Source organism: Amblyomma americanum, chromosome 5 (genome assembly GCF_052857255.1).
Source record: "Amblyomma americanum isolate KBUSLIRL-KWMA chromosome 5, ASM5285725v1, whole genome shotgun sequence".
Taxonomy (NCBI): Eukaryota; Metazoa; Arthropoda; class Arachnida; order Ixodida; family Ixodidae; genus Amblyomma; species Amblyomma americanum.
The window spans coordinates 9,982,822-10,008,478 of NC_135501.1; the positions used below are offsets into that span (position 1 = coordinate 9,982,822).

The window sequence follows — 25,657 nt, forward strand, 5'->3', positions numbered from 1 at the left end:
GTCCAGAAAAGTTATAATCTGTTGGGAATCCTTCACCAAAAACGGATCATCGATGCTCAGTAGGTTGAGCTTGCCCTTAAGAAATTCAGCAATTGACTTTTGCCATGTTCCCGACTCAGATACGATAACCCTTAGGGGACAACCAGGCTTGTGGGTCTTAGCCGTAAACATAAATTTCAGACTATTGCATTCACTCTTGTCTATTCTTGAAACGAGTCTAGTTTATTCCAGTTTTTCACATAGTTTCTTCCCCTTTGCTTTCAAGCTGCGTAAGGAATTACGGGGAAGTTTCTCAAAAACTGAATTCACAGCCTCCAAAGCTTTTTTACCAAACATCTCTTTCGTTAGAACAACGAAACCACCGTCCTTGTCTGCAGTAAGTAAACATAAAGAGTCATCCCGCAGCACTGAAATAACCCGCCCTATTGGAAGACTGGTTTTCGCAGGCTTACATCTTGAAAGAACGTCCACTCCCTCTGATATGCATCGTTCACTCTCGGACGTTGGAGCGAACCTTGCAACTTGGCGCACGAGGGACAGCAGCTCAGGCGCGGTCTTCCGTGGTTCCACGGCGAACTTGGGGCCAAGTGAGAGCACCCGCTGCACATCCTGAGGCAGGCGAACGTCGTCTATAGGTTGTGAACTGCTTTCACTTCCGTCGCTGATCTTGCAGGAACGCAGGCACGAAGATGAGGCAGAATTTGTTGCCACAAAAATTCTGCCGTGCAGTCAGCGGTACGCTGATAGTCACGAAGAACTCTGAAGGCCCGAGGAGCACCTGTTGAGCCAAGTACCTGCACCCGCAGGAGATCCCTGAACGTACGGACTTGACACCTCCACTCCGATCGTAAAATTCTGCACATCCGCATGCCATGCCCTGATGATGTGTATAAAGAGCAGTGTTTCCCGAATAAAAAATTCAGTTGTAAGTCCAGCGCTGTGTGTGTGTGTCTTTATCTTTCAGTCCGTGTCTTTTGAGCGCAGGTATATTTTCAATATGGTAAACCAACTCGCCCAACAAGCCACTCTGCTAAACGTACGTTGTCTGTTTTGGTTTGGCGTATGCGTGACGGTTACTCTACGGAATGTGCACAATAAAGATGTCTGTTGTTAGTCCAGCCCGGTTCGTGTAGCTTCTCCTCTTGTCCCTCGTCTTTTTAAGAGCATTAGCTCTTACTCATCACGTTTCGAATTTTCGTGCGGTCTGCTACCATCCTTCATCACCGCGCCATCTGTGGTAGCAACCACTCATCCCGTTTCGAGATTTCGTGAGGTCTCCTACCACCCTTAGATCAAAGCGCCATCTCAGCCTGCAACTAGAAAACAGCGCATCTCCCATTCTGACTTGTACCACTATCTATAGTAACACTTCAGAGATAACCACGTTCCACGTGCCAATGATGATGTCACGGTCCAATATGGTGGATAGAGATGGAACTATGTGAGTAGGACGTCAGGGTACGAAATGGCGGCATAGTTTCAGTTTCTCGAATCCTAGGTGGCGGCCATTAAAATTCGTTGTGCCCTCTCATCCCTTCCCCCCTCACCAAAAAATATCCTAAAACGTGTAGGTAAACTGTCCAGTTACGGGACCGCTATATATGTATACGTTCTTTCCGCTATATATACTCCGACAACAACGGACGCCCATACCGGAAAAATTGTATACGGAATTTGGTAGGCAAAAAAAACCATATGGGTTGTGGTATAGAAATAAAACCACAATTAAATAATAGCTAAACATAGTATACATGCAATTAGGAATTGAAGCGTTACCATATCGCACCGCAAGCCGAATTCTAGGCCCACCTTGACCCCCAGACGAATCAAATTCCGTTTGGGACGCATCTTGAAGGGGTCCAACTCGACAATGGGTAGACGTGCATCGCAATTTATCTGATAGATGGTGGCAGGCGGCGATCGTTCCGCTAGGCGGCGTGCGTGCAGGCGTAGCCGGGCATGGTGGCAATCCACCCAGTTTCAAAGGGTATCACACTCCGTTTCTCGACACTAGCGGCGCGTTCTTCTTCTCTTTCTTCATCTAGTAAACCAAACCGCTAACGCACGTTGCTTCAACGTCTTCCAGACAGTGGCGGCCTTTTTCGGTTGGTAAAAATTTTTCTTCGGCTTGTAACTTAGAAAGCTTCTTTAGAAAAAAAATGTGCAAAACCATAGGGTGAAACACCCTGTATTGGTGTTGTTTATATTCTGCGGATTCCTCTATCAACTGATTGTTAGGTAGAGTATGGTCTATTGGCGATACGAACGCCTGCCCGATCATTAGGTTGATTGAAGTCTAAAGTTAGTTTTTACATAGTATGTCTGTGCCATTTTTAATGGCTCGATTTTATGGAGCAAGCTTCACATGCCTAGCCTTTGTATGTTTCGAGCGCGAAAGACGAATGACGACACGCGCGCTGATGTGTGTCGTCCCTCTTCCTCGGCTTTCGTCTTTTTGCGCTCTAAATGTGTACAACCAGTTGCAACTAGCGGAAGCTTCTGTTTTGTTGGACCGCCTGTTTTCAAGCGATACAGCCTGTACATGAACTCCATTCTTGTGATCTACCGGCGCATTTGTAGAAGCTCCAGCTTCTGCTGCTTGAGCAGAACTGTCACTGATGTAAACTTGCGAAAATCAGATCAGATAAACGTAGAGGCAAGCTGTTGGGCACCTAGCGTGGTACCATGATTAGCATGGTGCGGATACCATACTGCAGACGGGTACTCAAGGAATGGAGGAACCATAAATCTATATGAGCCTCTTGGCGCAGCCTCTGGTTACGTGAGGCGGGACTGCGGTAATCAGCATCAGTCTGTCTATGTGTCCTGCAGTGAAAAGGACTCTACCATATTGCTTCAATTAACCCTGTCCTGTGCCAGCAGCGGTCACCTTGTCTCCGCAAACTTGCTAATTTTATCCGCCCGCCTTACTCTGTGCCGCCTTGCCTTCTCGGAGCCCACTTGGTGATCAGTTGCCTTCCCTCGGCATTACACGCTTTGACCGTGCATACCCATCCTGAGGTGCGCCCGTGGCTGATGTACGAGGATTGACTGTGCTGTCTAGTGCTTCGTCCACCCCTGTGCAGCGCGGTGTTCATTCAGAGTGTATTTCCTTTCTACGCTGCCTGCTCCACGCTCCAGTGGCGTCGTATTCAACCGGACTTCGCCGTTCGTATGCTTGCCTATGCGCCCGTTTTCTCTGCCTGCCACGGCGGGGGACAAATTGTTCATCTTTACGCGATGACAGCCGTCAGCCGCTCATTGCGCGATGCGAGTCGTGGCTTCCGAGACGCCATTAACAAAAATCTGGAGAGCGCGTCGCACGAGCTTGGCTGGCTCTCTGCGCACACGGGAAGTCTGTCTAGGTGCGCGCGGAACCGACGCTGACGACTTTGGCGTCACTCGCGGGCCACTGAATGGTGTCAAATCGTGCTGCGCACCGAATTCTCACCGGAGCGGCACTGGCTACATTGTAAGAAAAACAAATCCTCTTATTTTTGTTGGGGATATATTTAACTGCCAGCTAAGCAACGAGAATAGCGTAAGGGCCAAAATAAGCTCGGCGGCCGAAAGCCGGTTAAGGACAGCGCGACCCCCTCTCGAGCAGAAGTTGTTTTCGTTCCGGAAAGGCGGTCTCTTCTGCGCGCCGAGATAAGAGGCCCCTTCCCATGGCGACGCTGTCCAGAGCTCGGAAATACCGGCGCCGGACGCGTGGCAAGCGGCCCGCCAAAAATGCGACTGTTGACGGCCGATGAAAACAAAAGGTTTCCCCGCCAGCGCTTTCCTCGCTAAGCTGACCGACGCCACTAGATCTTTCCAATACGGCGCCGTCAGCCCTGGTCAACACGGGGGCGTGGCCCGCTTTGTGAGCTCAGCGCGAAGGCACGCTTCGGAGGGTCTACGTGGCCTCTGCCATTCGGAGTATTACAATAGCGCGCGCCCCGCCTGACGTCAGCAATGACGCGTTGAGGAAGGGAGGGGGGGGGGGGGGGGGGGGGGAGTCTCTCCTCGTTCATAAGCCACGCGACGGCTGGTATTCGGGCACAGTCGCGAGCGTGCCGGTTGGTGTCGTGCGATAACTGAGCGCTTGTCTCAGCGACGTATCGCTCTCGTGGAGGTGTTTGAACGCTTCGGGCATCCACCCAGCGGAAGCAAGCAACAGGTAGGCACACCCGTGCGGCCAACTCTGCTCAGTTACCGTGCGTTGCTTGGAATGCGGAAGTTCTGCTGCAAATATTTCCGCCTAGTTACTCACTTTGCTCCTCCGCCTGTATCTAATAGTGCCTCCGTTGTGGACGTGTATTACTGGATTATGAAATAGGGAAGAATGCTGTAATGGCGGCCCAATCAATATCGTCGAATTGCTTACAAGTTTGGGGATGGAGTTTCATGAAGAAAGGTGAGAACCACCCGTGTTTCACGACAAAGTTAGTTATCGACCTGACTTCCAGTCGCTGCGGTAGCTATCTCAAAATACGGATAAGGCCTGATCACATGTACGCAATAAAAAAAAAAGTCTTGCTTCACGGGTTTAAGCAGCACTCTTCGCCAGATAACGGTAGCCGCCTTTGTATGTGCGCGTGCGTGGAGCTGATTGAGCCTGTCAAATGGAAAGTTATAGCGGTTGCTCCCGTAACAGGTGCGGTTAGTTTCCGTAAATCATGATATTTTAGATGTGGCGACCCGCTGGGCTGGGCCCCAAAGGAAGCTCAGTGGCGTAGTCACACGGGTCTTGCAAAACTTCTCGTTTCGGTGTTGAATGAATTTCTCTGCACCCGGACATGGCACCTGCGTGCCGTTAGACTCTGTCGTTACAAAGGCTGCACTAACCTGACGAGAACACAGGGCACGCAAATGCAAAATGCAAAACAGCGATACGCCAAACTATTAGCTACGTTAAGGCATTCCTAACATTATTATCACTGTACTGTAAGCATGAATTTTAGCGGTGAGAGGGGGGGGGGGGGGGGGCTGATGCGGGGTATTTATGCGAAAGCATTGGAAGGCTCCTCGGCACGAAACTCCGGCGTCGCCCAAAAAGTGTTGGCCTTGCAAAACTCGAGATTGGTCCAAATGGTGTGACGTGATCGAAGGCTGGAAAACAAAGAATGTTAACCAGTAACAGCCAGTACTAGTACTTACAACTGCACCGACTATCAAGGAGTAGAATAGAATTGGAATAGAATTTCGCATTACTTGCACGTAATTAATTGCTCCCTGTAATTTTACAACTCATCGTGAAATTTGTCTCGCTGTGAAGTTCAGTTTGAAGTAACGCTTTTGTCCAACATGCGGCTGGCCTGACTGCAGAGCGAAGAAGCTGACTTTCCAGTGCCGTCTGCTACGCCAGCTTGCACGTATACGGTCACGAGGCTCGAGAGCCGTCGAAGGCACCGCGAGCGACCAGCTTGTCTTGATGCAGCTGCGTTGTTGGCGCCGTTCTTACGCTGGGAGATGACGAGCAGAGATTATAAGGAGGCAGCAAAGTGGAGACGCACGTCATCGTGTGACTCGGTGTAGGGACAGCGTGGCTGCTGCCCAAGTACCAATGCATCGTTCTAGCCCTGCGTGCTTCCATGAAGCTAGGAGGTGCATCAACTTTGCTGTCTGCGCAGCTGGCGGGGGAAAGAATGGGGTCAATAATGTGGGAACGTATAGCCGTGTGCAAGAAAAGAGGGCTCATTGATATTCATTTATTGGAACACTTCTTCACAACCACAGGCTGCAGCCACGAGCACTGACGATACGCAGTTTGAGCCAGCCGATTTATTAACAGCGAATGCTGTGACGGATTGAGCTAACGCATCAAGGAGCTGTCGCCGTTGCTCATCGGTGTAGACCATTTGCTTGCGTACAAGATACTCAATACTTAATGCCTTGATAGGTTTCGTCTAGTACGTAATTTACCATTCTTTTAAATATGGACAGATACGGATGTAATGCAGGCTCGAGAAAAATGTCGAGCTAATGACAATGATAAGATAATAATAATGATCAATGTCGCCTTAGTGAAATATCGTACACCTGATGCTTTTTTCGCAGAGCTATAGAGTGACAAGGTATCCATGAGGACTAGTTGCTCTATTTCAGACCTAATGTCACATGCGAAAGTACGAGACACCAGGAGGAGAGAACACAGGACAACGCTGGGCTAACTACTGAACTTTAATCGAGAAACAGCCAGCCTAGTTCACCAGAACCTGCATGCGTATCAGACGCACTAAGAAACAACACATGTGGCGATTCACCAAGGAGTGGATACACGCTCAAAATCTGGTAAACAACAAAAGACACCTACTTTGCCTATCAAACTTGCGTGCGCACACCTCTGCTTAGCAAATTAAATTTCTTGTTGGTGATTGGCAAAGACGGTGCACTGACGCATGTGTCACTGCACTGCAACCTAACATGGTGGTAGGCCTCCAGGATTTCCCTCTCCTCCCTGTTTTTGCCTTTTCCAATGACTGAAATGCTGTTTAAAGTCGGAACAGTTTTCACAACTCCTGCAGTGACGGAGGAGATCATTTTGATCACACAGATTCTTCAGGAATTCTTATGTTCGCGTGCCCGGTCATTTACACATCTGCCAGTTCGGCCTGTGTACACCCTACCACATGACAGGGGTATCTTGTAAACGACACGAGTCGAACAAGCAACGAACTTGTTGCCATGCTTCACGTTCAACGCTTGAACTTCCCCTCACTGGCCTTCGCGATTCGTGAACATAAACCAGACAGCCTACAAGGTGCAGAGAAGGCCGCCGTCACGCCGTGCAGTTGCGCCACTTTCTTCAGGTTATGTGAGCCACCGTGAAGATAGGGCACCACTTCAATTTTCTTCCCCTCCAGTCTAAGATTTCCAAAATCACGTGTGCTCTGGCTCTTAATTCTTTGCAGCATCGACTTACCAACTGCAGTCAGCACGTCAGCCGGATAACCCGCATCAGTAAGGTGGCTGACTCGCTGGTGAAAGCTGTCATTCACTTCATAATGGCAGCTCATCTGCAAGGCATTCCTTAGGCAAGGGCTAGCTATGGCTCTTTTTACCAGCTTGGAGCTCGATGAAACATATAGCAACAGCGCTTTCTTAATTCTGGGTGAGTAGCTCCAGCAGATGTGGCCTTCGTTAAACGTTAGTCTAGGAACCTAATGATATTTTCACTAATCATTTCATGGGTAACATTCAGTGCATTGGCAGTCTTGAAAAAAACGTTGCAGACGACGGTTGAAAGCGAGTCTCTATAGAGTGATTTGTTTTACAATATAATTTTGCCTATTTCCGAGAAGAGGCGCTACATTTTATAGATCCCAGCATACGCACACAAAGATTACAGCAAGGTGGTGCCCAGCATAAGAAAAGTAGGACCGCTCTTGGAGAAATAAATATAAAAGGTTTGTGGTGGAAAGGGATTGTGGGGCACAAGACCATCCCAAGTCACCGGGGTGCATGTTGCCAGCCCATCCAAAAGAGACGGGCAACTGCATCGAATTTTTCTAATCTACAGAATAACGGCCTGAGGGGTGAGTTGGTGCATAATGAATGAACGGCTGCGCAAATCAGGACACAGACAAGAAAGAGACACCACATGCGCACACTACCAACTGTTTATTCTATGGAAAGGTGGCATATTTAAACAGTTCCGCTCAAGCATGATACTCATCCCATTATCACTTCGAACCCAGCACGTGGTTTGAAAAGCCGCTACATCAGGTTAACCGACTATATACTGCAGATTAGACTAACAGATAACTCTGATCAAAGGAATTAAAAAGAACGAAACAAAGGGGCCATCTCTTAGCAAAAGCAGTGTCAAACAATCGTAGCAACAGCAGAATCATACAGGAGAAGCAAAAGCAGTCAGAAAACAAAAAACAAAATATAAAAAGTAAAAATCCAATAACAATCGTAGCAAAAGCAGTCAAACATATGAAGCAAAAGCAGTCAGAAAAAGAAAGATAAAACCAATAAAACAATTAACAACCCACCTAAACAAGCAGCAGACGGCCGCTAGAAATGCTAGGTTGAAAAGTAGCACAGAACATGACGTCACAAAAAACTGTCTAGGAATGAAACTTCATTTCTACGGAGGAATACCGAGGCGTCGCTGACACATGTGCTTCCTTTCTTTTTTATCATAAAGGCCTCAAGTATTTCACGCGCCACCTGATCGCGACTCCTGCCCAGAATCCAAGTGTGAGCCGGTGCTTAACGGAATAAGGATTCTGGGCTGGAGTCGCGATCAGGTGGCGCGTGAAATACTTGAGGCCTTTAAGATAAAAAAGAAAGGAAGCACATGTGCCAGCGACGCCTCGTTATTCCTCCGTAGAAATGAAGTTTCCTTCCTAGACAGTTTTTTGTGACGTCATGTTCTGTGCTACTTTTCAGCCTAGCATTTCTAGCGGCCGTCTGCTGTTTGTTTAGGTGGGTTGTTAATTGTTTTATTGGTTTTATCTTTCTTTTTCTGACTGCTTTTGCTTCATATGCTTGACTCTGCTTTTGCTACGATTGTTGGCTTTTTTAGTTTTTATATTTTGTTTTTTGGTTTCTGACTGCTTTTGCTTCTCCTGTATGACTCTGCTGTTGCTACGATTGTTTGACACTGCTTTTGCTAAGAGATGGCCCCTTTGTTTCGGTTTTTTTAATTCCTTTGATCAGAGTTATTTGTTAGTCTAATCTGCAGTATATAGTCTGTTAACCTGATGTAGCGGCTTTTCATACCACGTGCTGGGTTCGAAGTAATAATGGGATGAGTATCATGCGTGAGCGGAAGTGTTTAAATATGCCACCTTTCCATAGAATAAACAGTTGGTAGTGTGCGCATGTGGTGTCTCTTTCTTGTCTGTGTCCTGATTTGCGCAGCCGTTCATTTCATTTCTTTACTAATCTAATTCACGGCTATCATCTAGCTATTGTCACGTGTGGATGGCAGGGAAAGACGCAACTAATGCGGAGGGATTTGAAAACAGAACATATTTTTCCTCTGAGTACTTTCACGCTTGTGACTTCAACACCGAAAATGGTTCGTGATCACCCTGTGGAATTTAATGGCTTTGTAGCGTAGCCACCAGCCTTAAATGTTCCATTAGCATCGACGCAGGCAAGCGTTAGTTTGCCCTCACTGTCCCTCGGAGGTCGCACGATACATGCCAAGTTTCTCAGCGAATTCCTCGCTACGTGCTCGGCGCAGCGTTCGCTGTCGTCCTCGGGCACGCGGAAGCCTGAGCGCAGCTATTCGAAGAGCGGGCACTCAGGGCGGCCCGCCATTTTTAGCGGGCTAGTGTCCGCTCATGAATGAGTCAAGGCAGTTGGCTCCCTTCGCCTCCCGCGCTGACGGGGCGGACCTCCAACAATAACCTGTCAGCGGCTTGCCGCGCGCTCAGGTCGAAGTACGTCCAATCGCCGGCTTCTCGCGCGAAATTCTCTACTTTGTCCCACGTGCTAAGCTGCGAGCATATTTAAAAGAAATTTACTTACGTGTAGAAGTAGTAAGCAACTTTTTTTAGGATACAAATAAGGCGTCCGCTGGGTCGGCGGCCTGTGGTATAAAGGCTGGTGGTCCTGCGGTAAAGACTGCAACCAGGCACGCCAGGGAACAGGTGGCGGGTGGGGATAGTGGGGCTACGGTAAGGGGGTGGGAGGGAGGATAAGAGAGCACTCAGCATTCGTGTAAAAGAGCGGCAGTTGGATGTGATAAAGAAAAAGGTGCGCTGGACTAATTAGCGCATTTCTTCGAATTTTGAAAAGGAGTTTGGTTTTGGGGGATGATGAGGGAGCGGGGGAGGGGGGGGGCGTGGCACCGAAGGAGGGGCCATATCTGCTCTAAGCAGTGTGTAGTGTTCTTTCAGTGTGCATTGGACAGCGTGTGCCTCGTCAATCATTGGTGGGCTGACCCAGGCGATCGCTGGAGCCCAGTTGTGAAAATCGCGGGTGATCTCATTAAGCACCTTATTTCTGTTGATCCATGAACAACGAGGGATTCGCTTTACTGTTACAGTGCCAGGCCATAGGACGAGAAGAATCTCATTATGATCGTCTCGTAAATTAAGGTGTGCACCTTTCCGTGGAGGGCTCGCTAGACATCGCCACATGAATATCTGGGCTGTTTTCTGAATTTGGCGCTGGCGCGGTGGAAGCGGCCGCGCAATTGGTTCACAGCAGCCCAGAGAGGAGGTGTCTCGACATCCTCCCCGCCCGATGGAAAGTTCTATACAGAGGTTTTGTTTCTGTTTTTGGTCGTTTTGTGCGTGTGTGTCATAGCGGTTATTAGTGGAGGAGATTCGCAGGAATGTTCGAACGGCAGGTACTTTGGGGCTGATTTCCATGCGGGCTTGAGCTGGGAGTGTGTAAGTGAAAAATGCAAATTTAGTGCCGGGTCGTGGTGCATCGGAGTGGGTCGTTCAGCGGCGGGTTGGCTTGATATGGGGAGCCCTCATGGAGGCTACAGTTATAAGCACTGCTTCACAACAAACATTGTTGAATGAAAATTTTGTCAACTTGTGGATTGGTGAGACGAGAGCGGTATGAGAATTAACTTTACTAAAACTGTATCTATGTCAATAACGAGAAAGAAAAAGCGCCTTCTTTACAATTATCGTATACAGGACCAGTTTATTCACTCTGTTTGGGCTGTAATATTAGTTAGCACTAAATATTACAGCCAACCTTATATGGGAAACGCATATCGGCAACATTTGCACTGAAGCATACAACGAGCTTTGTTTTTTCGCCGATAATTAAAAGGCTCTACTCTAGGCGTTAAGCTTAAGGCATACCGCTCTATAGTTAGACCTGTTCTCGAGGATGCTTCTATAGTATGGGACCCCTATTATAGCAAGGACATTGTTAAACTGGAGCGCTTTCAACGCTTTTCTGTAAGATTTATTTTATCCGACTATTAGTCAACTTCATGTGTTACCGATATGCTGAGTCCGCTCAACTTGGAGCCCTTCCTGTACGCCGTCAAGTTACCAGATTAAAATTCTTTTATTGGTTCTATCACAACGAATCCGCATTGTCACGTGACACCTATATTTTTGCAGCACGCCATAGATCAAGTCCACTGAACCACTCCAAGGTGATACGCCCTTATTTCGCCAGGACCCAACTCTATCAGAATTCGTATTTTCCCCTTACAACGCACCAGTGGAACTGTTTACCACCATTGATTGCTTAATCGTTAGATGTGAAAATCTTTGCCGAATTGTTACTGCAACACATGTAAACCTCTCTGGCTTGGATGGCGCTGCTGCCTGCAGTATTTCAAAAATAAATAAATAAATAAATAGTGTCCAGGCTGCGGGCGTCTACGGCTCCGTCAGGGCACGATGCGGCCGAGGGAACCAGCTGCTGCGTCCTGGTTAGAAAGCCATAAGAAGTGAAGGTGACCCACGTCAAGCCTAGCGAGGCACGGATGAAGGTCCCGTGGACGGCGCGAGCAGCTGAGGATGGTCTGGAAGCACAGGCTGAGTATGGCCCAGGTCTGCAAACCTGAACAGCTGTGGCGAGACCCAGGTCTGGAAAATCGGGGCGCCAGCACACACAAAGGTCCCTCCGTCGCCTACCGTTCTTCACGCCCTTCTGCGCTGCACGATCCATGTTTCTCGTGAACCTCGTCCTTTTCCTATGTCGCGCTCAGGCTTGTGCCGCCAAAAAAAAGAGAGAGAGAGACGACCGACGTGGGGCGCCCCCACCTTACAGAGTGTTTCTGAAGGACCCACACTTAAGGACGGTGGGAATGGGCGGCATACTCGCCCGTGCCGGTGCGTCGAAGACGTAGACATTGTATGCGTATGCATCGTAAGTGTAGACAAAGGATGGTGATGGTGATCACGAGAGCCTCCATTAAGGCCCGGCTTCCTGTGCTGAAGGATGCGTGCAATGCGGTGGTTATAATGGAGTGTTAAGAGAGGGAGGTAGACAGCGGTATTCCAGCCTCCCGCCGTATCCAGCAACCCTAATGGATGCCTCACCAGTTGACACTCTCGGCGGCGGTTGGTGATCGCCGCGAAAGGGGGGAAAGGCCCGCCTCGGGCTTATGATTCGCAGTTCATTTCCTGAAGGACTTAAGAAGCCAATGTGATAAGCGAATCCCAGATTACTAAGGTCATCATCATTATCATCATCACCCTACTACACCCACTGCAGGCATCTCCCATGTCTCTCCAATTAATCCTGTCCTTTCCCAGCAGCGCCCATCGTATGCCTGCAAACTTCCTAATTTCATCCGCCCACCTTATCTTCTGCCGCCCCCTGCTGCGCTTGCCTTCTCTTGGAATCCACTCCGTTACTTTTAAGGACTAGCGGTTATCTTGCCTTCGCATTAATTGCCCTGCCCGAGCCAATTTGTTCCTCTTAATTTCGACTAGGATGTGATTAACACGCGTTTGTTCCCTCACCCACTATGCCCGCTTCCGGGCTCTTAACGTTACACCATCATTCTTTCCATGGCTCGCTGAGTGGTCCTTAACTTAAGCTGAGCCCTTTTCGTTAGCCTCCACGTTTCTGCTCCGTAGGTGAGTACCGGTAAAATACAGCTGTTGTACATTTTACTCTTGAGGGATATCGGTAACCCGCTATTCATGATCTGAGAGAACCTGCCATTTTCGCTTCATCCCATTCTTATCCTTATAGTTAGTTCCTTTTCATGATCCGGGTCAGCTGTCACTACCTTTCCTAAGTAGACCTTCACCACTCCCAGCACCTCGCTGCAATTATGAACGGCTGTTCCCTTGCAGGACTGATGAACGTAATTTTGGTTTTCTGCATGTTAATTTTTAGACCCGCCATTCTGCTCTGTATGTCTAAGTCATTGATCATGATTTGCAGTTCATCTTCTGAGTGACTCAGCAAGGCAATGCCATCAGCGAATCGCAGATTATTTAGGTATTCTCCATTATCTCTTATCCCCAACTCTTCCCAATTCAGGCCTGGGAATACCTTCTGTAAACAGGCGGTGAATAGCATTGGAGACTCCATCCATAACTACAGCGCTAAAGACGGGACAGAAGGAGCATACACAAGTCCCACAACAGAGCAGCGCTGTGTTGTGGGACTTGGGTGTGTTCCTTCTTTCCCGGCTTTAGCGATGTAGATATGGAAGTTGAAAACCAACTCGCCCAGCATATCGTATTGCGGAGCATTGGAGAGATCGTGCCTCCTTGCCTGACGCCATTTCTTATTAGAATTTTATTGCTGACTTTGTGGAGGACTATGGTAGCTGTGCAGTTCCTATGTATATCGACCAGTATTTTGACACAAGGCTCTTCTACACCCTGATTCCGCAATGCCTGTATGACAGCTGATGTTTTCACTGAGTAAAATGCTTTCTCGTAATCAATGAAGGCTATATATAGGGGTTGATTATACTCTGCGCATTTCTCTATCACCTGATTGATAGTGTGAATATGATCAATTGTCGAATACCCTTGCCTGCCTGATCATTTGGTTGAATAAAGTCTAAGGTATCCCTCACTCTATTAGCGAGTACCTTAGTAAATGCCTTGTAGGCAACGGACAGTAAGCTTATCGGTCAGTAATTTTTCAGGTTCTTAGGGTCTCCTTTGTTATTAATTAAGATTATGTTTGCGTTCTTCGAAGCGTCTGGTACGGTCAAGGTTATAAGGCATTCCGTATACAAGGTGGCTAGTTTTTCTAGCACAATCTCCCCTCCGTCCGTCAACAGATTTTGCTGTTGTCTGATACTCAATAGCTGATTTTCCCATTTGCATTGCTTCTCAGGCTTTCTTCACTTCCTCTTTCGTTACTGGCGGGATGACGCATTGCTCTGCTCTAATGCCTCTGTTATTAACGTTCTGATTGCATCGGCTACTGTATAGATTTGTTTAGAACTGTTCGGCTGCATTAAATATCTTTTGCGTATTGATAGCGACATTGCCTTCCTTGTCTCTTAACGCATACACCAGGTTTTTACCTATGCCTTGATTCCACTTCACCAATTATAGGCAACCCGTGTCTCCAGAGTTGAGCGGAGCTAGTTGTCGGGTGGAATGGTAGGTCTGGCGATGCTTCTGTACGCTGCTAATTGGACACGGCCGGATGTTGGGCCGCGTTGTTCGCCGTCTTCTGCCTTGAAGTACCTCGCCAGGTGGTGGTCCGGATTCCATTGGAGTAGATCTGTAGGCAAGAAGACCAAGTCAAAAATCTTGATTCATTTCATTGCTTTTCTTTAAAATCCTCTTAACTACTTGAACGCCTTTTTCCGCCAAACCGTTGGACTGGGGGAACCTAGTACTGGAAGTGGTGTGGTTGAAGTCGTAAGTTAGAGCAAATTTAACAAAAGCGCGGCTGGAAAATTGTTGAACATTGTCCGAAGAAACTTCAACTGTGGTGCAGTGTCTGGTAAAAATCGCCCTTGTTGCTTCAATCACTGTCTTTGCGGTAGTGTCTTTGAGTAGCTCTACCTCAGGAAAATTTGATAATGCGTCGTAGACGCACAAATATGACCGTCCTCCGTACTCAAAAATATCGATGCCGACACGATGCCAGGGCTTATCGGGTACCGGGCACAACTTTAATGCCTCTTGTGGCTGTCTGTACGCGTGCGTCTTGCATGCAGAACACACCTGCGCGAAAGCATTGATTCCTTGCCACAAGGCGAGATTTCTTGCCCTTGCTTCGCATTTATTGATGGCCAGGTGGCCTTGATGAATTCTTTTCAAGGCTTCTTCCCTCATGTTAGCCGGGACCACAACTTTGCACCCTTTTAAGAGGACTCCCTTTACGTGAGAGAGTTCTCCCTCAAACAACTTTCACTGGCTTTGAAGTGGTTTTCCGCCTTCCAGGTCATCGATACCTTGCTTTAAGTCTTCATCCCCACTAGTTTCAGTAGCCAACCTCCTCCAGGTGTTCTTGGTGACGAGTGAAGAGACTACACTTACTGCATGCACTGCAGTGTCGTCATTGATGACGTCGTTTTCTGTGCTGGTCCCGGTTGTTGCTCGTGACAGCATGTCGGCGAGGAGAAGCTGCTTCCTTGGCGTGAATTGCACGCCACTTCTGACACCATGTATCGTTGCGTGCGCCAGACGAGACACGACCAGAGGCTCCGAGCAAAGGGAGCAGAATAAACGCCCCTTTATTGAACAGCCGTGTATATTAAAGTGGGAGAGGAGGGTGTGTTCCCTCACCAACATGTTACAAGCATAAGACTGATGCCAATGTGGAAGACTGGGCGAGTTGGTAGGTAGTCATTCTAGAAAAAACAGCGCACACAGGACAGGGACCAAGGGAAGAACCGACAACACGAGCGCTCGTGTCGTCGGTTCTTCCCTTGGTCCCTGTCCTGTGTGCGCTGTTTTTTCTAGAATAAGACTGATATCGCGTACGTCACATGGGTCGTAGATACGATGCCCGTGCTGAGCCAGATACAATACAAATCCCCTACGTTGCCAGCTATATCCTGATCAATGAGGAATCCCACATCTAGTTCTCGTCTGTCCGCTAATCCGCGATAGCACCGCATGTGCCCGTCATTTAGTACTGTATACGCCTCACCTGTCCTCCTAACTTCCCTAAGACCTCTGACGTCCCATTTAATGCCCGCTAGTTCCTCCAGCAGCACTGCTCGGCTAGCCTCACTGGATAAGGTTTTAGTGTTAAACGTTGCCAGGTTCTGATTCGAATGGCGGCCTCTCCGGCGCCAGTGGTTGTTAGCACCCTCAGCTGCGTCACAGGTCTGACCGCCGCCTTGGACAGTTGCTCCGCAGCCGCTTGGCACTGAGGGCCGAGGGTTAATTGGTTTGTTTATATAAGGTTGTGGTCGAGTACAACACCAGGGTGGCCGCATCCTGTTCTGGTGAGAGGGTGCGTTGTCGGTTCTGGTCACCGAGGTCAGGCCGCACCCGAGGCCTCCTTATGTGATTCCATCGAAACGCGGAGCCTTTTTTTTAAACCCGGTGGAGAATTGCGTGCCACCAGGATTCGAGCACCGGTCCTCTTGCATGCTTTATCTCTACGTCATCGCTGCTCACTCAGATTGCTAAGGCATTCTCCATTAACTCTTATCCTATGCTGTTCCCAGTCCAGGCCTCTGAATACCTCCTTTTAAGAGGCGGTGAATAGCATTGGCGAGTTGGTGTCTTCCTGCCTGTCACCCCTCGTTATTAGAATTTCAATTGTGCGAAAGCATTATATGGCCAGGTTCAAGCTCATTTGTTTGGCAGAAAAAGGCACCATGTGACGTCACGAGTCAACGTCGGACAAAGTCACGTGAAAGTCGTGTAATATATGTCAACGAAAATGTTTGTGACGTCATATCAATCACATGACAGCGATGTAATATGACGCCATACCAAGTCACACGACAATGATATATATGATATACGAATTCAAGTCACAATGCCAAGTCACGTGCCCGCTCCGTCCTTCAACAGATCTGCTGTTGCCCGATCCGCAACACCTGCTTTCCCCCTTGATATTGCTCCTAAGGCATGCTTTACTTCCTCTTTCTTTGCTAAGCTACGTAATAGATGATTGCAAAGAGTGCAGACAAAGTGACAAGCAAGCTACATGCCGGTTTCAAAAATATACCCAAATCCCCGCCCCGTACTCCATAAAGATGTCTGTCTGTCTGTTGTTGCCAGGAAGAAAGAAAAGGAAAGTGCACAGGTCAGCTCACTGGCTCAAGCCGAGCCACAATCGCTGCCACGTGCACATAGTAGGAGAGTTGAAAGATGGGATAGATAGACAGGATAATAAAGACGCGCTAAAGACAAGGCCGATCCCGGAGGTAGTGCAATACCGGGCCAACCGGTGGAGGAAGTGAAACAACCTTCAAACTCTCCGCCACATTTCCAAAAATAAGTCCCATTGGACCCGTAACAGATATTCTACGGGGTCCGGACATTGAAATCCCAGCGATGACATCACTGGCTGACCTCAATGTGGTGCCAGTACTGCCGTCTACATTCGCACCAACATTCTGAGCAACCGTTCATCCTACAGCGTTCCGGGTAGTGTCACATCAGTTCTCTTTGCATATAGATTATATGTTTTAGTCAAGTTGGGGACTAGCTTGTGACCGGGTTTCGGACCGATGACTTATGCGCCGTCAGTTCGATCCTTTAAGCGGCGGTTGAGGTGTCCACCTAGATGCCAAGATGTGAGAGCTACTGTGCCCTTTCCTCAACGACAAATTTTCGTACGTGGAAAACCTGTTTCCCCCTCCGTTTCGACGCGGCCGACCACCTGCATCACAGTGCGTCAGGACAGCACCGGCTGGTTGAGGAGGGAAGTCTCTCTTATGATGGGAAGCGGAAGCAGCGACAAGAGCGTCATCTCGAAGGTTGCGTGGATCTCGGCGGTGCCGCATAGAGCTTCTTCGTGATCCGACCAGCGTCACGAGCGGTTGGAGCTGCACGCTCCCGTCACCTTCCGCGGCAGGCGCACGGAGATCCGTCGTGCCTTGCCGCCGCACTTCTGGTTCCGGGCAGCGAAGTGAGCGCAACAAACGCGCAATCTCGGCGCCTTCCCCAGCAAATACTCAGGTAATGGCTTTGCCTCATGAATGCGGCGCGCACGGGAAGACTCGGCCGCCATTGTATGCGCATACAAATATTTGCCACCGACACCACCGAAGTCCCACCCTTGCCCCAGCCGCTAAGTCGGATGCCCTTCTTATAGGACGAACTATTTTTCTAGCACAATCTCCCCTCCGTCCTTCAACAGATCTGCTGTTGCCCGATCCGCACCACCTGCTTTCCCCTTGATATTGCTCCTAAGGCATTCTTTACTTCCTCTTTCTTTACCAGCGGATGTGCTATTGCGGCGCGCCACTGCTTAACTGATTAACATCCTAATTACATTTCCTACTGTCTAAATTTGTGCAGAACTCTTCGGCTACCTTAACTATCTTACCCATATTGCTAAGAAAATCGTCTTCATATATCTGTCTAATTTTTTCCTACGACTACTTTCTAGAACACCACATCTGGTGCAGCTTCACTGGATAACGTTCTAGCGTTAAACGTTGCCAGGTTCAGTTCCCAGTGGGAGCGTGTCCAGAGCCACACACCCTCCGCTGCGTCACAAATCTCACCGCCGCCTTGGTCAGTATCTTCGCAGCCTCTGAGTTAGGAGCAGAGGGTAATTGGTGTGGCACCATGCTTTTTTTACGGCACATATCTTACCGGTATTCAGCTACGGCAGAAACGTGGATGCGAACGCAAAGGGTTCAGCTTAAGTTAAGGAAAACGCAGCGATTCATGGAAAGAAATATGATGGGTGTAACGTTGAGACAGGAAGCGGGCCGAGTGGGTGACGGAACAAACGCGGGTTAATGATATCCTAGTCGAAAGCAAAAGTAAGAAATGGGCTTGGGCAGAACATGTGATGCGAAGGCAAGATAACCGCTGGCCCTTGAGGGTAATGGAGCGGATTCCAAGAGAAAGCAATCGTAGCAGGGGGCGGCAGAAGCTTAGGTGGGCGGATGGGGTTAAGAAGTTTTCAGGCATATGGTGGGCGCAGCTGGCAAAGGACAGCGTTAATTGGAGAGACATGAGAGAGGCCTTTGCCCTACAGTGGGTGTATTGAGGCTGATTATGACGATGATAAAAAGGAAGAATGCAACTGAATGTGGTTCATCATCAACATCATCATCATCATCATCATCACCATCAGCCTGACTACACCCACTGCAGGGCAAAGGCCTCTCCCATGTCTCCCCAATTAACCCTGGCCTCTCCAATTAACCCTGTAAGAGCTGGAAACCTGAAATCAACGCCCGGACAGCAACGGCGAGGTTTTCTAAGCCACAGCGTAGATTGCTGCAAACCTACGGCGTAATGAGCAAATTTCTTCTTTGAAGACCGGTGCACTTCGCAAATATGGAGGGGAGTGCACCATCACTTGAGCGTGTACTTCTCGCCGAACCTCGGGTAGTGAGCGGGCGCAGAAGAAAGCTGCTTCATCAAAGGTCAACCTTCGGCAGAGTGGCACAAATGTGCTTCACCTCCCGTCGTGGCGTCCAAGCATGAAAGGTGTGTGTTGCACCTGCCAAAATGTGGTTTAGGGCATGACAATGCATAAAATCCCAGCTAAAACTCACAGGATTTTTCTTACTCGAGAATCTGCTGAGCTGCCCAAATACCTGCTCCAAAAATGGTCCGGCGCTATGTTGAATGGAAGCTGCCTTTCAGATTCCTCCAAATAGACTATTGAGCCTGTACACGTGAATGCACTGCTCACCCACTGGGCACGACAAGGCAGTCGCCTCAAAGACTACGAATTTGTGACACGCTCCTTCTGACTTAGGAGCCAAGAATAGGCTGATAATAGTACAGATGATCCATATGCACAAAACACCAGACAATCCACGTACACGAGATAAACACGAGGACAGGCGCCTGTCCTTGTGTTTCTGTCGTGGGCGTACGGGCAGTGATGCTGTGTAATGTATGCGTGTCAGATGCGGCCAGGGCGTAATGCAGTCTGGCAGCCCCGATTGACGTGCGGGGCACTAAAATTTCCTCCCAGGATAATCTCCTGGGTGGATATAGAGCTGCAGTATAGGAGAAAAAGGAGAAAACAAATTTGAAAAGCCTTGAGTGCGTACTTTTGGTGACAGGTGAAAGACAGAAGAGAGAGACTTCGATGGGTTAGAATTTGAGGTCCCTACGGATGGAGGAGGAATGGAGTGGTTCGGTGGCGTGGGGGTGTGCAGGAGACGGTAGCTGCCGATTTCGTGGATGTGGCGCGTTTCTTGAAGTAAAAGGAAAGCAGGTAAGCAACGGAGACTGAGAAGTCACTGACACACGGATACTTTATTGGTTCCGAGGCTGCGGAGTGTTCCTGACACCATTTGGAGCGTCGTACAAAGTGTTACAACGAGGAAGACGGCGGTGTACTGAACTTATTGCTTTCTGTTTTTTCTATAGAATACAGAAGGGTGGCCAAACCGGTGTTGTTTTGAGCAAAAAGTTTTCGTCGGTTTCTTTGCGGCTCATACGCCGGGGTGTCAGGCAGTCGTGGCAGGCCCGGCCGTCGCATGTGTATGTAGTTTTATTGCGGAGCCGGCGCTGCGCTTGGCAGGTGGTGTGACGTCAGCTCTCTCCGTTGCTATGACGACGCGTGACGTCAGCTTGCTCCCCGCCGCAGCTAGAAGGGAGCCGCTCGTAGCGTGTGCCGTGGTTCCGAGCCGGCGCCGCACCTAGCAGGTGGTCTCAAGTCAAGTCAAGTCAAGTCAGTTTTATTTACATCATTATGATGTGGGCAGGCTCAGGCAAAAAGCGAACGATTTTCGCTTGAGGGAGCCCGAGCCCCCCTACATGGCGTACAGCAAGGGCAAACATTTTTTTTTTTTAAAGTACAAAATCCACACACGCTACCTAACAGAATATAATACAGGAATTTCAGAACAATCGATATAAACTCTTGGTGCATGTTCATTAATACGCAATACATTGGTGTTAACATAGATGCAAAAGTCATTCGTGTCACACTTTTCACACAAAGGGAATTCAGTGGCTTACAAAAAATGATTTCTTAGAGTTTGTGTACTAGATGTTTCAAGAGAAAAACGTTCAAAGATGAATTTGTTTAGTAACCTTGGAACTGCATGACGCATCATCTGTCGACCATGTTCTGTACGGCAAAAGGGAATGGTCCAACGTTCGTGTTTTCGAAACGAGTATGGCGTTGAGTTTGTTTCGAGGGATGACAATGCTGTCAAGAAATTGTCACCGTGAGAAATGGATTTTTTATATCTTATGGCTAAGAAAAATTCATATAGCTTATGAGCGGGTATGATTTTGAATCTCTTAGACAGTTCTTCGGTATGTGCGAGGTAGTCAACATTTGCTATATAACGTACTGCTTTCTTTTGCAGCATGTATATCTTGTGCAGGTTAGTTTGAGTAGTAGAGCCCCAGACAAGGAAACAGTAGTTAACATACGACATGAATAATGTGTTGTATATTATTAATTTAATCGATACGAGTAGATAGGAGCGAAATTTCGCGAGAATTCCGACGCACTTTGATAAATTGGTTAAAGAGAAGCTAATGTGAGGGTCCCAGCTCATGTTCTTGTTAAAGAAAATTCCTAGTGTTTTTACTGTGTCAACCACCTCTATAATAGAGTTGTCTATTTTTAGCCTAAGATCTGATGTAACGGCACTCTGCCGGTAATGAAAAAGTACCGCTTTTGTTTTTTTACTATTTATTATCAAGGAATTTGCTGCGCTCCACGATTTCAACTTTTCTAACACACTGTTTGTGTTTGAAATGAGCAATGGAATATTATTGCCACTAAATAAGAGACTGGTATCGTCTGCATACAGAACATATTTTGGAAGGTTACTGATATTTGTTATGTCGTTTATGTATACAATAAACAGTAGCGGTCCTAAAATGCTTCCTTGTGGAACTCCATTGGTTATAGGTTGAAGAGTTGAAACATGCTGATCTATTGTTACACATTGATATCGATGCTGTAGGTAGGATTTTAGTAGACAAGCTGCAGTGCCACGGATTCCATATTTTTCTAGCTTGTTGAGTAGTATTTGATGGTTTAGACGATCAAAAGCCTTCGAGAAATCCGCAAAAGCACCTATGCACATCTCCCTATTTTCAAGTGCCTTCAGGATTATCTCTTTTTGCATTAGTAAGGCTGTTTCAGTAGACCTGTTTGGGCGGAAACCATGCTGTGACGGATTAATGAGGTTAAGTTTATTGCAAAAGTTCATGAGTCTTTTATGAATTACTCTTTCTAGGCCCTTAGAAAAAATCGGCAGAATAGAAATCGGTCGATAGTTGGACATATCGTTTTTATCGCCACTCTTGAAAAGTACAATCACTCTGGAGATCTGCATTAATTTGGGAAAGCAACCTGTTGATAACGCCAGATTATATATATAAGTCATTAGGGGGGCAATTACGTTCAGCACATATTTAACTGGAATAATTTGTATGCCATCAATATCACGTGATTTGCTATTTTGCAACGAGTTGTATATATTACATACCTCGCATTCATCTGTCGGATCAAAATAAATGCTGCGGCTATTCCTAGGAATTGTGCTGCTCAGAGATTGAGGGTTTTGAGAACTGCTGACAACATCTTTAAAAAATTTGTTAAATTCTTCGGCAAGTTCTCTACCATGTATGCGGCGGCCCTGAAAAACGAGATCTTTGATAACTGGCGACGATGGTGTTCTGTTTAGCAACTTGTTTAGTTTTTTCCATACGTCTGCACTATCTTTACAGGATTCCTGTTGGAACTGATGCTGCAAGAAACGCCTCTTTTCATTTCTAAGGAAGGAATTCAGCTTATTTCTATATTGCTTAAATATTTTTAAATCTAAAAGTGACCTCGTTTTTACAAACTTTTTATATAATCTAGCCTTCTTTTTTATTCGTCTTAAACATTCACGGCTGATCCAGGGCTTTCGGTTGTTATGATGTGGCTTTAAAATAATTTCTCTAAAATGTTCACAGTAAATTCGCTTAAAAATGCATATGAATGTTTCATACGCCTCATCTGCAGTGTCACAGTGGAATACAACATCCCAGTTTTCATCCACAAGACTCGAGTAGAAAGATTCCAAGGTTACAGGGGTGATGTTCTGGACAATTACTGTCGTCGAAGTTTTCGCATGCGTTCTTTTATCTTCACATTCAACAAAAAGGTATATGGGAAAGTGGTCGCTCATGTCGTTACATACAACTCCTGATATTACTTTTTTTGCATCAATGTTAGTGATAAAAAGGTCTATCTTGACGACCTCCTCGCCTCGCGCTCGCTCCGAGGCGGCTTCACTGGGATATATAGTGGTGCGCTACGCGTTGGTTGATCAGTCTCGCCATGGAAGTTACCGACGAACAGTCTATATCTGAATCTAGCTGCTCTACTGCTTCGGAACAGTTAAATTCTAAGCTTGCTCCCCGCCGCAGCTAGAAGGGAACCGCTCGTCGCGTGTGCCGTGGCCCCCCCGCGCCTAGCAGGTGGTCCCTCCGTTGATTTGACGAACTCCTCGCCTTGCGCTCGCTCCGACGTGGCTTCACTGGGATATATAGCGGTGTGCTACGCGTTGGTTGATCAGTCTCTCCGTGGAATTTACCGACGAAGAGTATATATCTCAATCTAGTTGCTCTACGGCTTCGGAACAGTTAAATTCTAAGGTGAAAGCTAAGCAAGCTTTCACAATTCAACCAGGTTTAACCAAAGCTAAACCCCAGCCAATTTTTTTGTTCAAACGTTCCGCACCTTTTCTGTGTTGTGAAATTTATCCAGGGCTCTGTACTCTATACCGACGCTAGTATATGTACTTTGTAGTAAATGGCAGAAAGAAAAGGAAGGTCAGTAAATTCACAGGGGCTTAAATCAATCCTCTTCCCGCCAATTGTTTTACTCGGGCCACGCTAAAAACGCAGCATTCCTTCCTTCTACTTGGCAGGTTGTGAGAGTCTGTTGGCTAAGACGATTAGCATGTGTTAGGATAGACAAGAAGAGCTCGAATAGCAACCCTCTATGCGAGAATGAAATTTGAAAAAAATAAAGCAACTTGCCAACAGCAATTTCAGAATAACCAACAACTACGCATTCTGCATGGCGTGCATCTGGCCTTTATATTCCCCTAGCTTAGAGGTTGTTCTGCTCCTTTGTCAGCAGGAGATGAGAAGCAGGCACGTGGTGACAGCGCGAGAGGCAGGAACTGGCTGTCTACAATGTAAGGAGTCTGGTTCGTGCTCCTGATATCACTCAAAATTGTGACAGTTCAACCGCCCCATTTTGTTTAAGTACATTTCTTCCTTGCCCCTTTCTCCAGCCATAAGTGGACGCAGGCAGCACTAAAACGAATTAAAATAAAGAAGTCCCTCTGCCTGCGGCAGTCACGTATGGAATGCTAAGCGAGTGTAACAATAAATGAGGAGGGCTATTTACAAAATAAAGCTTAAAAGCGAAATTTCCCGCTAAAACTGGGCGCAGGCCAGGAAGGGGATATATTTAAATTAATGTGCACAACGTATAGAATACATATAAAAATGGTTGTAGATTTTGGATTTTGAGTGGCTGCCTTCAACATTGAGTTTTCTGCAGTTTTATTGGCTTAAAATGGTCCAGGTTTTCTCACGTATTCACGATGCTGGAAAAAGGTCGAAAAAAAGGGACGCGGGACACATTAACAGGCGTAGTTTATCCTGTGTGTGCAGAAGACATGCAGCTGCGTGTGGCACCCGTCTGCGTCATGCTGCTTCTGGCGGGGCTGGCGTGGTGCCGTCCTCCACCCACCACCTCTACCGTGGCACCAGCTGTGACGCTCAGGCACGACGAGATCGGCGACTGCCTGTGGGGCACGCACGTGCGCAAGCGATGCCAGGACTGCGCCGTGCTCACTAAGAGCGCCAAGGCGTACCGCATGTGCTGCTTCGACGACCCGGGAAACAGCACCGAGTCGGTGCGCGCATACTGCGAGCGCCTGCTGGACTATACCGTCTGATGACGGCTACACGAGGGCGGCGCTCGGCTGCTTCCGCACTTGGACTTGACCACGACGGGCACTCGCCGTGACTGGCGTCTCGCGGCTGCGGGTGTCCGTACTGTGGACGTGTTTCGGTTGCACAGCGCCTGGTCTTCCGGCCCTTGTGAGCCAGTGGCAACGTCAAAATCATAGCCGTGAAATGGCGTGGGGAGGGAGTCCTCTTTAGTGCGCAATGTTGTGGCCAGGGTCGTTTTAGGAGTGGGCCCCCGGCACGTATCATGCTCACAGTTCTTCTTTCTGTGGTCGTTGTCGCAATGGCTGTTCTTTTTCGGCGAATGATCTGCAACAAGAACTGTCGTGGTGGTCGTATTACCCACCTGAATCCACCACTGCTCGATGCCTGACACTGCAATGCCCTTCAGTCTACTTCCATATGCGCGGTTCTTTTGGGAACAATGCAGTCATGTACATGATTATTAGGTTCTGAGGACCTTAAAACGGCTATCCTTGGTGAGCACTTGCGCTCCTCACTTTCAAAAATTCATGTATATGCGTCCCCGAAGGTCGAAGCTTAACATGACGTCAGCAGCCAAAGATGGTCCACATATTTGGCTAAAAGTAAAAGTATTGGATCTCATTTATTAGGTACGCAATTTGTCCGCAATGCTGCTGCAACTTGTTGCGCTTAAAATGGATTTTGTTTATACAGTCCCATGAAAAGCGCTTTTTACAGTCGATTGGCTATAGGACACAACACAGTAATTTAATCTACAAAGAGTGCTTGAAAGCGCCTAGAGTGAATGCACGCGCCTTGGTTGTGACACACACACACACGCACACACAGACAAACACACAATCACACACACACACACACACACACACACACACACACACACACACACACACACACACACACACACACACACACACACACACACACACACACACACACACACACACACACACACACACACACACACACACACACACACACACACACACACACACACACACACACACACACACACACACACACACACACACACACACACACACACACACACACACACACACACACACACACACACACACACACACACACACACACACACACACACACACACACACACACACACAATATATATATATATATATATATATATATATATATATATATATATATACTACTTAAAGATGCAAAGGGATCTTAAATGTGTCTAG

At 47.7% G+C, this 25,657-nt stretch overlaps 1 long non-coding RNA gene across 1 annotated transcript; it reads left to right on the top strand.

The window, feature by feature from the left end:
* Positions 1-4,022: 4,022 nt before the first annotated feature.
* Positions 4,023-25,377, top strand: LOC144132286 (uncharacterized). The gene is made up of 2 exons (XR_013314755.1): positions 4,023-4,162; positions 24,168-25,377. It is a non-coding gene; the product is annotated as an uncharacterized LOC144132286 (long non-coding RNA).
* The last annotated feature ends 280 nt before the right edge of the window (positions 25,378-25,657 follow it).